The sequence below is a fragment of the Papaver somniferum genome, chromosome 8 (assembly GCF_003573695.1).
Source record: "Papaver somniferum cultivar HN1 chromosome 8, ASM357369v1, whole genome shotgun sequence".
Classification (NCBI taxonomy): domain Eukaryota; kingdom Viridiplantae; phylum Streptophyta; class Magnoliopsida; order Ranunculales; family Papaveraceae; genus Papaver; species Papaver somniferum.
In genome coordinates this window covers 106,871,506-106,883,208 of record NC_039365.1, presented here as the reverse complement: position 1 = coordinate 106,883,208, position 11,703 = coordinate 106,871,506, and positions in this window count along the sequence as shown.

Here is an 11,703-nt window from a genome sequence, read left to right as displayed (position 1 = left end):
CTCTAGTAGTAAGACATGATCATATGATCATAATTTTAAGGAATTAGGATACGAAAGTATAACGTTTATCTTTTGAACTTCGTATGTATGAAATCCACATAATCATATGAATGCTATTGTGATTATGTGTGGGTAAAGGTGAAGATTTCGTCCTAGGAAACAATGTTTACATTTGTTTAAAGGAAGTACATTCATGAACATGTTCTATGAATCGAAAGGGAAATCGCTAGGCTTATTGGTATTGTTATTCATTGCATATCTTTGGATTACCAATATGTGTGAGTTAGTAGAACCGATCATATCTTTTTATGTATCTTGGTATAACTAATCAAAATGCCTAACTTATGGTTTGATGATTTTTTTAGTGAAACTGATCCTAAGTAATCACCTGATATGGTATGATCGATATTTTTAATTGGTGTGACCGATCCTAGTAATAGGTGTGACCTATCACAAAACTAATGTGTAATCGATCCTTGTAATTGGCGTAACCGGTCCTGGTAATCGGTGTAACCGATCCTAGTGACTTGTGTAACCGACCACAAGTAATACCATGAGTATATGGTAACCGGTCCTGGTAATTGATGTAACCGATCCTGGTAACTGATGTAACCGGTTCTGGTAACTTGTGTCTTCGATCACAAGCAAACCATATTGAGGTAAAACTGATCCTTGTGTTTGGTAAAACCGTGAACCCATGATTAGTGAATTGATATTTGATCAATCACATAGTTGTATTGGAATACAGATGAACCAATTCTAAACTTGTTTGGAAGTGTGGTATAATCGATTTCAATATTGTAAATATGAAAGAGGATTTACAAAGAAAAGATGTCAACATACTTTGAACACGAACAATAACTCTTATCTTTTATTGTTCAAAGATATTCCTTAATAACTCAAGGATATCCCGGTCTGAAATAAATTAAGAATTTTTTAATTAAGGTTGTTAGTTTTATATGCTTTAGTTACCAGCAATTAAATGCATATCTCTAGAAAATAAAAATTCGTAATGTGCATTTACTAATTGGAGATTTTCTATTGAGAGATTTCGGAAAATATTGGACAAAGCATTTCCAGGAGTTACGAAAACCGATTTTGGACATTTATTGCATATCTTGAGAATATTCAGTTTTGGAAATTCCTTGGTTTCCAAACATCCTTGGTCTATAAATACCCAAATTTGCATTTCTATCCAACTATCCTAATAGCCAGGCAAATTTCATCTTTTGTTGTTTCTGGTGGAGTCGTCTACCCGGAGAGGAAAGTACCCTAACTAGGCGAAATCTTTTATGACCGCTTGTTTAAATACTTTTGCGGGATCAAGAAGCTCTACGAGTACCGTTGGTGGGAAACTAAATAATTGCAGTTTATTTTAGTTTTCGATTGATTTGATTGACTAACGGTTGTTGAACTTTGATTGCACCTAGTTTTTTTATTCTTGAGAATCTTCTCTTATGATATAAGATTCACTCAAACTAGATCGAAGTGCCGACGGGATCTTTAGAACTGTTTCTAGATCTAAATACATCTTGTGATAATCCATTGTTAACAGACTTCGTTCTGTGCGTGATTGATCACAAGAGATTCAAGTGGTGTTGTGCAGGTGTTTATTGAATATTAAAGAAGATTTGAAGACAAAAAAGATTTCTTATTTGGTTTATATATCTTTGGGTGTGCACAAACCTTGATCGGCTGGGATCCAACTAGAATCAGATTTATTCGATTGATTAGTTGCGTAAGATCGGCATCACCTTATAGTTTCTCGTTGGAATCTATATTGATTGATTGAAAATATAAACTCTTCTAATTCGGTAGTTGTTGGATATATTGATCTAACCAGGCAAAGGAGTTTATTGGTTAAATGAAAGAGCCTTTGCATATGACTTGAGATATCTTCATCTGAAAGAATCAAGAGTTGTTACCAAACAAATTTGTTATTCCTTTACTGTTTGAAATACGATCCAAAGAAATTGTTCCAGTGCGTGCACTTATTACCTTTGGATTTGCAATCTCTTATTACACCAAGTAGAACATTGACATGGTGCTTCAACCGATTAAATCTATCAGCTTGGATTCTAACAAGATTTAGAATAAATTCACTCTCTTCAGCCGAATCCCGTTCATTAATGGAGAGGCTTACATTTGAAGGGTAATCGGAAGTACACATGTCAGTGTTAGTCTGTCTCGTTAGTACATAAGGTTCATCTATATTCGATATTGTAGAACCCTTCTCTTTAGTAGAGTTAGACGAGATATAAATTTTATTTCTGGTAAAGCGTTTATCAGAGATAGTACTCTTGTCCATAGAGTCAGATCGCTATAAACACAGACTTTTAAGGTCTCGAACGTGTTTTCCTGCTCTGATACCAATTGAAAAAACGGGGGTCTAACACCACCACCCAATATTTCTCTTAGAAATCTGTACGCAAAAACTCGAATATACTTTTAAGAGAATCAACAAGACTCAATCAATTAAAAGTACATCAACGATTTTATATCTCTCTCTCTTGATTTGATTTCCTCAAACAGAAACTGCGAGTACTAATCAAATACAAGGAATAACTTGGATGGAACCAAAGACCAATATCCAAGGATCAATCAATGACAATCAACAACCAAAGGTTGGATTATTCTAATTGATGATCTAAACGCACAACCTGTATTATTTCAATAATAAAGATAAAACAATATAATGCGGAAATAGAAATAACACATACACCAGAAATTTTGTTAACAAGGAAACCGCAAATGCAGAAAAACCCCGGGACCTAATCCGTATTGAACACACACTATATTAAGCCACTACAAACACTAGCCTACTCCAATCTAACTTCGGACTGGACTGTAGTTGAACCCCAATCAGTCTCCCACTGATCCAAGGTACAATTGTACTTCATACACCTCTGATCCCAGCAGGATACTGCGCACTTGATTCCCTTAGCTGATCTCACCCACAAATAAGAGTTTCTACGACCCAAAGTCGAAGACTTAACAATAAACAAATCTGTCTCACACAGACAAGTCTATCAAAGGATCAATCTGTCTCCCACAAATAAACTCTAAAAGGTTTTGTTCTGTCTTTTGATAATAATCAAGGTGAACAGGAACCAATTGATAATCCGGTCTTATATTCCCGAAGAACAGCCTAGAGTTATCAATCACCTTACAACAATCTTAATCGTATGGTAGCGAAAAGAGATGTTGCGGAATCACAAACAATGAGACGAAGATGTTTGTGACTACTTTTTATATCTTTCCTATCGGATATATTAATATCAAGCCAATCAATCTGATTGTACTCGTACGATAGAAGATGCAAGATCAGATCACACAACTACGATAAAAGTAGTATCGGTCTGGCTTCACAATCCCAATGAAGTCTTTAAGTCGTTAACCTGGTTTTAGAAGAAGAAAACCAAAGGTTAAAGGAGAATCGACTCTAGCACGCAAACTAGTATCACACGTGAAGTTTGGCGATTAGTTTTGCACAATACTAGATGTCTCCTTTATATAGTCTTTCAAATCAGGGTTTCTCCTTGGTCACAAAGCAAACAATATACACCGTTAGATTCAAAATAATATTTCTCAACCGTTAGATCGAAAACTTAGCTTGTTATACACAAATGAAATGCACGCTTCTAAGTTTGTTCACCGTACCCAAACGTGTACATTGTTGGTTCAACAATAGTTAACCAAAAGGTTAGCCATATGAGTATTTCATACCAACTATATTCTTCTTCACCATAACTAGTTCCGATGACTTCAAATGAACTAGTTAGAGAGTTGTTCAATTGCAAGGAAATCTTATGTACTACACAAGACACAATTGAAGCAAAGATGATTTGATTCACTCGAATCGGTACATGAACTTTATAGCCACTGTTTGAAAATTGCATTCCTTAGTTTTTATAAGTTTAAGTTCAAAAATCATCTTCAAATATATAACCTTCTTAAGTTTGCACACTAGGTTCGCGGACTTAAGAAACCGTCCAGAGTTTACAAACTCCAACAGAAAATCTCGGCAAAGACTTTCCGCCGGTTCGCGGACTGGTATTCACGCAACAAGTTTGTCAACTCCAGCAGAATTTCTCGGGATGAGAAGTTCGGCAGTTCGTGGAGTTGGTAACAAGCTATTCTTCCGGTTTCTCTTGATCAACAAAGTTCGAAAACTTTGGTTCAAGGGATAGGACTTATGCACATATGTGTTTCCACAACAATACTTATGTTCATCATTGGTTATGTAATCTAAACTCTCATTCCAACCATTGAAACATTCTTAGAGGACGTTATATAGTTGTTATACCATTTCTCGTCAAAGCAATTTTCAAAGTGATTGAAACATATGATGAATTTCGTCACTAGGTAAAGATAAACATGGTCGAAGCGAAACGCTTACCAACACATATTTCGAGATATAGATAGGCGAGGTATACTCGGCTCGAAATACCAAATGTGTATAATCTAAGTCTATACATAGCATACGAATTTTTGTCTCAAGAAGTACGAGATAGAGTAGATAGACTTTTGAGTGACAGATAAGTTCAAGTCTTCACATACCTTTTTGTCGAGAAGTTCCACCGGTTCCTTGAGTAGTTCTTCTTCTTGTATGATGAATCGCCATGAAGTCCTTGAGCTCAACTACACTTTCTATCCTAGTCCGAGACTTAGCTATAGTAGACTAGAACTCAAGACTTATAGTTTTGATCACTAACATTGACAAGCATGCTTGAGATAACAACGCATGCGAGTTTGACTGAGCAATGCTCTAAGAATCTCCCCCTTTGTCAATTTTAGTGACAAAACTATCAATACATATGGAATACAAAAAAGATAAAGAAACTTTAGTAGCTCCTATTCCACATGTCTAATCTTCTACATTCCTCGAAATCTTCGTCACTTCCAAGTACTCCAATGATCCCAAAGGTTGTAAGTATAGCATCACCATTGTTAAAGATCCGTAGCTATAACAATGAGAAAGCATCGGTCTCGATCATTGTTATACAGTGTCATAGTATTATTACATAGTGTTAAAGTCCAATTGTATCACAACTTCAACAATAATACTATGGTGATATGTATCCCCCCCTTAGTAATTACTCCATCTCACATGGAAACTACTCCCCATATACAATGATCCGAAAACCATATGTATTTGTAGCGTAAGCTACATATTAATTCTTCCCTTTTTTCTCAATAAAATTGGCAAAGGTACAAGATCGGGATCATAATGAAAATTCCGTTAGAGACATTTCATGACTAAAAGAAAATACATACCATCTAATTAAGATGCAATCATATATCCGAAGCTAATAACATTCATCAAGGAGTTTAAAGATACAAGACAACCCCTATAAAATTCCACAACCGCACACCCCTCAAGATATGACCATTAAGAACAAGTTCAAAAGAACTCTCCCCCATTAGATTTCATTCCAAGGGAACAACAAGAGCAACCTTAATTTCAAAAGAAAAGAAGGATTTTGATTGGACACCAAAAACCATGAGAATGATTTTCTATATCCAAAAACTCAATCAACTTAATCACAAGTAAACCCATGATTAATTTGATCGGAATACGCAATCAAATTAAACACAAAAGTGATCAACTTAATTGATTATGCTCGACATAAGAGAACTTACGGAGCATACGACTAACATAACCATTAGAAAATGAATAGGATATTCGTTCATATACTCAACATTAGAGGTATCTTACGGAGTATGAAAATACTCAACTAGTTTAATTACAAGAGAACCCATAATTAATCTAATTGGAATACACAACCAAACTAATTACAAAAGTAATCAATCTCGACATAAAAAGACTTATGGAGCAATAACTAAATAACCAAACAAGATGACTAATTTAGTTCAAGAATGCTCAACATAAAGTACCTTACAGAACAACCAACAAAGCTAATCAAAAATTAATCAACTTGGTTGTATCGTGCTCAACATAAGACACATTACAGAGCCTCACAGTATTACATAAAGTATGGATCAGTGAAGATCAATATTGTGGAATACACAAGGATTCATTCTATCTTCCATCACTATTTGCATAACGATATTTAATAGACATAATCCTTGAACATAAAAGATTTTAACCTATCTTCTATCAAAGAATTGACAATATAGGGTTAACTTTTGTATATGTCAAAAGTATATTCATCCTTAAATCAATACATGAATACCGATCATGAACGACTTTACTTTTGACAAAATATGGGACAACATAGTTCACGGACGTAAACACCAATATCCCATAACAAATTACAATATAACAAATCATAAAGATTAAATACTGCAAACCATCTTCCTCCAAATATTTTTAGAATTTAAACCACTAAACCTAAAAAAGAACAAGAAGATGAAAAAATAATAGCTATGTGTAGTCACAATCATTGCTATTCAAGCACTAGTTATTATTCCAACTAAACCAAAAAGAAGACATACTAGGAAACAAATAAAACAAGCTAAAAGAAAACAGACTCCAGTGCTATTCTGAACACGAACTAAGATCATATGGACGGTTCAGAATCCTCACGAGACAACTGGTCTTTGAGCTTGTGATTGACAACATCCATTGCATCATCGGAGAGGTGATTCTCTTTACGAAAATAATTGATGTGAGATTTTATGAGACCAAGGTCAAGGGTAACCTTTTCCAACTCAGTTTTCAGCGCATCAACACTTTTCAGAGTAGCAATGAGTTGTTGTTTTGCTTCCCCAAAGTACTTAATAAAGTCATGAACAACTTCAGCATAAATCATATCATCCTTTTCAGCATCCTCATGAACATAGGTAAAATAACATGAAGCATTAGGATGATCTTCATCTACAAGGGTTCTTTTCTTCTTGGACTCAACAACACCTTTATCAAGGAATCCTCTTCCAAAACCACCATAGAAAGATGAAGAAGAAGACATTCTTGACAACCCATAAACCAACCTAGAGTATGTGTACGTGACTTTTGCAACTCAATAGGTTGATATTTAAGGGTCTCTTAGGGAAGGGATTATAGGGTTTTCTTAAACAGTTGACTCTTCTCAGAACACGGATATCCATTCGAGTACAACTTGACCCCCAAAAATAAAGCCCAACAGGGATTTTTGCAACAAAAGCCTCGAAAAAATTCCATAACTCAGGAAAGCAATTTTGAGCAAAGTTGTAGCAAAAAAACATCAAAAGACGACTTCCTAACGAAAATGAGAAGACACTTTAGACACAAACAATACTTTAAGCATAGTAAGTTTGCAATTAAAAAGCTTAGCTATATATGATAAGAAGATAGCTCAACTTAACAGATGCAAATGCCAAAAATATACCTGAAAATTAACACATCTTACTCAACAGGGTTTTTATGAATAAGAACTTCAACCCTTGTGATTAATTAGCACAAGTATGAGCCACAAGCTCATCAAGATATTTGTGTTTATGGTCAAATCTCTTTTTCCTCCTGAATCTAGAGAGGGACTCCTTTTTATGTGAGAAATTATCATAAAACTTACTGTCATCAAAACACGAGACACAGTTTGAGTTCTTACCAGAAGATTTTTGGTTTGAGGAGGAAGACAACCTGTTGACAAATGCTTTATACCCTTTAATTATCTTTTTCAGATTATCTATCATTTCATCAATTTTTCTTCTTTCTTCTGAACTTCCTTTTTCCAGCAGGAGCAGCGTTGTTTCCAGAGACCACGACACGATCTTCTTTTAGACGATGTTTATTAAGACGTCTGTTTTGTTCTTGAGTGTTCGAGGAACTCATTGACCTGACTTTCCTGGTAACATACAGAGGGTAAGTACGAAAACAGATTGGTTTACTCATACGAATGTCAGTTACACCTTTAAGAATTAAGTCTAAAGTGTGTTGAAGTTGAACCAAGGAGTTTTTCTTCAACCTAAAGGTTCCCTTTCGTTTAACAGAACTCTTTGTCTCACGGACAAGACATACTTTCTGATCATCAGAATGAGTAGATAGTACAGTCTTAATATCATCGTTAGAAGATTTATTCCCTCTATTTGGTGTGCAACATCCTTGAGTGATGGTGACTTCAGGCACATCCGTTTTACTAGAAGGGACTTTCATTTTTACTTCCGAGTATGAACCATCTTTAGTTGTGTCATAAGTACTTGGCATATTAGATTGCTTTGAGCATCCTTGAATAGAGAGCTTACTTAGGCGATGTTCAATTTCCAAGGCATCTCGTCTAAGGTAGCTTCAAGAGACGTACACGAAGAATGGACTTCAGTATTACCTTTGGATTTGCAATCTCTTATTACACTACACCAAGTAGAACATTGACATGGTGCTTCAACCGATTGTCAATGACTTCAGTATTACCTTTGGATTTGAAATCTCTTATTACACCAAGGAAACAATCACGAATTTCTGATAATTGTTTCAAATAGTCATGCTGATGTGCATCATAAGAAAATCCTTAGAATGAGAAAATCTTATGAAAATCTCATTAACAAAATTAAGAGAGATTTATCTATCTCTGAAAATTCTCACATCAGTACTGTTTCTCCACATGATCATACCTTTAGATCAAAAAGGGATCATCTTCTTGGGAGAAAACACTTTGGACAGAAATTTCCAAAGAGAAACATGAACTATGTTTCCGATACTCGCTGTAAGCAAGAAAAGGCTTACTCCGATGCGACTTAGTTTTATGGAGATTGTGCACTCTCATCCTAGTTCGTGCTCATAACTTTTGGGATGAGAAGCACATAAACAAGAGCACAATTTTTAGTTTGTGTTTTGTATCAGAAAAATCTGTGACAATCTTTGATATTTGTGAATCCAATTTTTGTTTAAAATTTGTTCATGTTTATCATGATCTTCCAAAAATAGGTTTTATTTAAAAATTTTGAATTTTAATAAACCTTCCAGCATGAGAAGTTCGGACAAAGGAAATAAAATATATTCTGTGTATATTTTCGGAATTTCCTAAGTATTTTCGGTCCGAAAGTTGTCTCTTCTTAAGAAAAACAGTATCTTGCTTGTATTAATAAACCTTGATTAATCTTTATTTAAATATTTGAGCATGCCTCCAATAACTCGCAGTCAATAAGGAGGAAGCTCAATAGGTTAAGGATTGTCAAGGAATCAATGCAGAAAGGAAGAAGAAAATCATATCAAAAATCATGTCTGGCTATGATTCTGATAGTTCTGCTAGATCTCATGATGAGTCATGTCTGTTGGCTTACAACCTTCAAGATCCAACTAAGACCAAGTGGATACGTTCTGATAGTATGATTGACTATATCCAAGGTTTTGAAGAACTAGAACCAACCTCATAATGATGATTCGTCATCAAGATTGGCTCAAGGATAGGATTGAGGGAACAAAAGCTGATCTTGTTGGTATGAAGGCTCAAGTTGAAAAGATTGAGAAACAGGAAGTGGTTGCAGATAAGTCCCTCGAGACATGTTTCAATAGTTTGAACACTGAAGAAACTTCAGTGAACAAGAAGAGCACCACTAGGGATTAAGTTATATGATGTAATGCTTAATATAAGAAAAATAGACATCAGTTTTTTATTTATTTCGATTATTGTATAAGGCCTATTTATGAATAAAACTATCTATTATTAATGAATAAAATTATTATTTTATAATTTTTCTTGTGATAGTTTTTCCGATTACATAGCATGTGCTTGAATGCTTTATATTATTGCTATGTGTTTATGGGATGTTTGATTTTGATTTTCATAACCTAAATATTTGATCTCATGTGATGTGAAACCTTATGTGAAAAGACGAGGGTACCCAAATATACCACAATCTTAAACTTTTCCACCTATAAGTCCTCTTACCGAAAGTGATTGTTTATGGACTGAGTCGAGACAATACAACAAATCGATATTCACACTTTGTGTGATCGTCTATGGATACGAGATCGAGACAATACAACAATCAAAATGTGATTACTTGATAAGAGGTTCGGACTTAACGAAACTCTATAGGATCACTATTAAGTAATACATAGTTAACGTTTGTGTAATTTACTTTAAATTATAATAACAACAATTATAATTGCGGAAAATAAAAGTATATGACACAAACAAGATTTTGTTAACGAGGAAACCGCAAATGCAGAAAAACCCCGGGACCTAGTCCAGAATTGAATACTCTCATAATTAAGCCGCTATACAAAAAACAAAAGACAACTTCGTATAGTTGAGACCAAGTAAACTACCCCTAGTTACTTAGTTTCCTCAGTATCCCTGCGTCTTGGACCTTTTGGTCACACACGTGAATCACAAGACATAAATCTCTATCTTGAATTGCTTAACCTAGTAAAGTCTTACGTACTCAACTCCTTTTGATCGTATTCCAAACAGTAAAGGAACAAATCTGTTTGGTAACTACTTCAATAATCTTTAGTATAAATATTTTTTGAGTTGTTTACAAAGGCTCTTATGTTTAATATCATAAACTCCTTTGTCGGGTAAGATCAATCCAAATCAATAACTTAGATTCAGATTCACAACTATCGGATTCGGATACTGAAAAATACCACCAAAAGATAGTTGCCGATCCATAAGAATTTATGATCAAATCTACCAAGAGATAAACCGGATCTAAGTCGGATCCCAGCTGATGAAGATGTAGGCACAAAATTCACAAGATAGGAAAACTAATTAGATAAATATTCTTTGTCTTCAAATCTTCGATTATTTTTGAAGTACATGCACACAAAAACTTGAATACTATTGTGATCAATCACGCACAGAACGGAGTTTGATAACAATGGATTATCACAAGATGTCTTTAGATTTAACAACAGTTATAAAGATCCCGTCGGTAATTTGATCAAGTTTGAGTGGCATTTATGTCAGAAGAGAAGGCTCTCAAGAATAATCAAACTAGGTGCAATCAAAGTTTCAACAACCGTTAGTTAATCAAATCAATAATCGAAGACTAATATAACAATGCAATTATCTAGTTTCCCACCAATGGTACTCGTAGAGCTTCTTGATTCCACATAAGTCTTTAAACAAGCGGTAGTAAGAGATTTCTCTTAATTAGGGTATTTTCCACTCCGGATAGACGGCTCCACCAGAAACAACACGAATGAAGTGTGCTTGGCTCTTAGGATAGTTTGCAAGAAATGCAAGCTCAACTATTCATAGACCAAGGTTATTTGGACAACAAGAAAATTCCAAAACCGAAAATATTCTCAAGATATGCAATAAGTACCTAATTTCGGTTTTCCTATTTCCAATTAATGTCAAACAATATTTCTGAAATCTCTCATAGAAAAACTTCCAATATTAGTTTATCACATTACTAATATTCATTTTTCTAGAGTTATGTTTTAATTGTTGGAAATTCAAACATAAAGAATTGAAAATCTTAATTAAATATTTGAACAATTAATATTAAGAAATATTTCGTTTTTGGATCACCTTAGGTATCAAGGAATATCTTTGAACAATTAATATTAAGAATTGTGTACATGTTCAAATTATGTCGACATCCATAACTTTCTTATCTTAGCAAACCCTAATTCCAGTCTCACACACAACCATGAAGAAATATGTAAACTTGAGATTTAGTTTTGCCTTTGCGAACGGTTCTACCATGACACCTAACATAGGTTAAGTTTTTCTACCAAGTATCCAACACCGGTTCCACCATGTCTCCTAACATAAGTTAAGAAATGGGTCATACCAACTTCCCGAAATG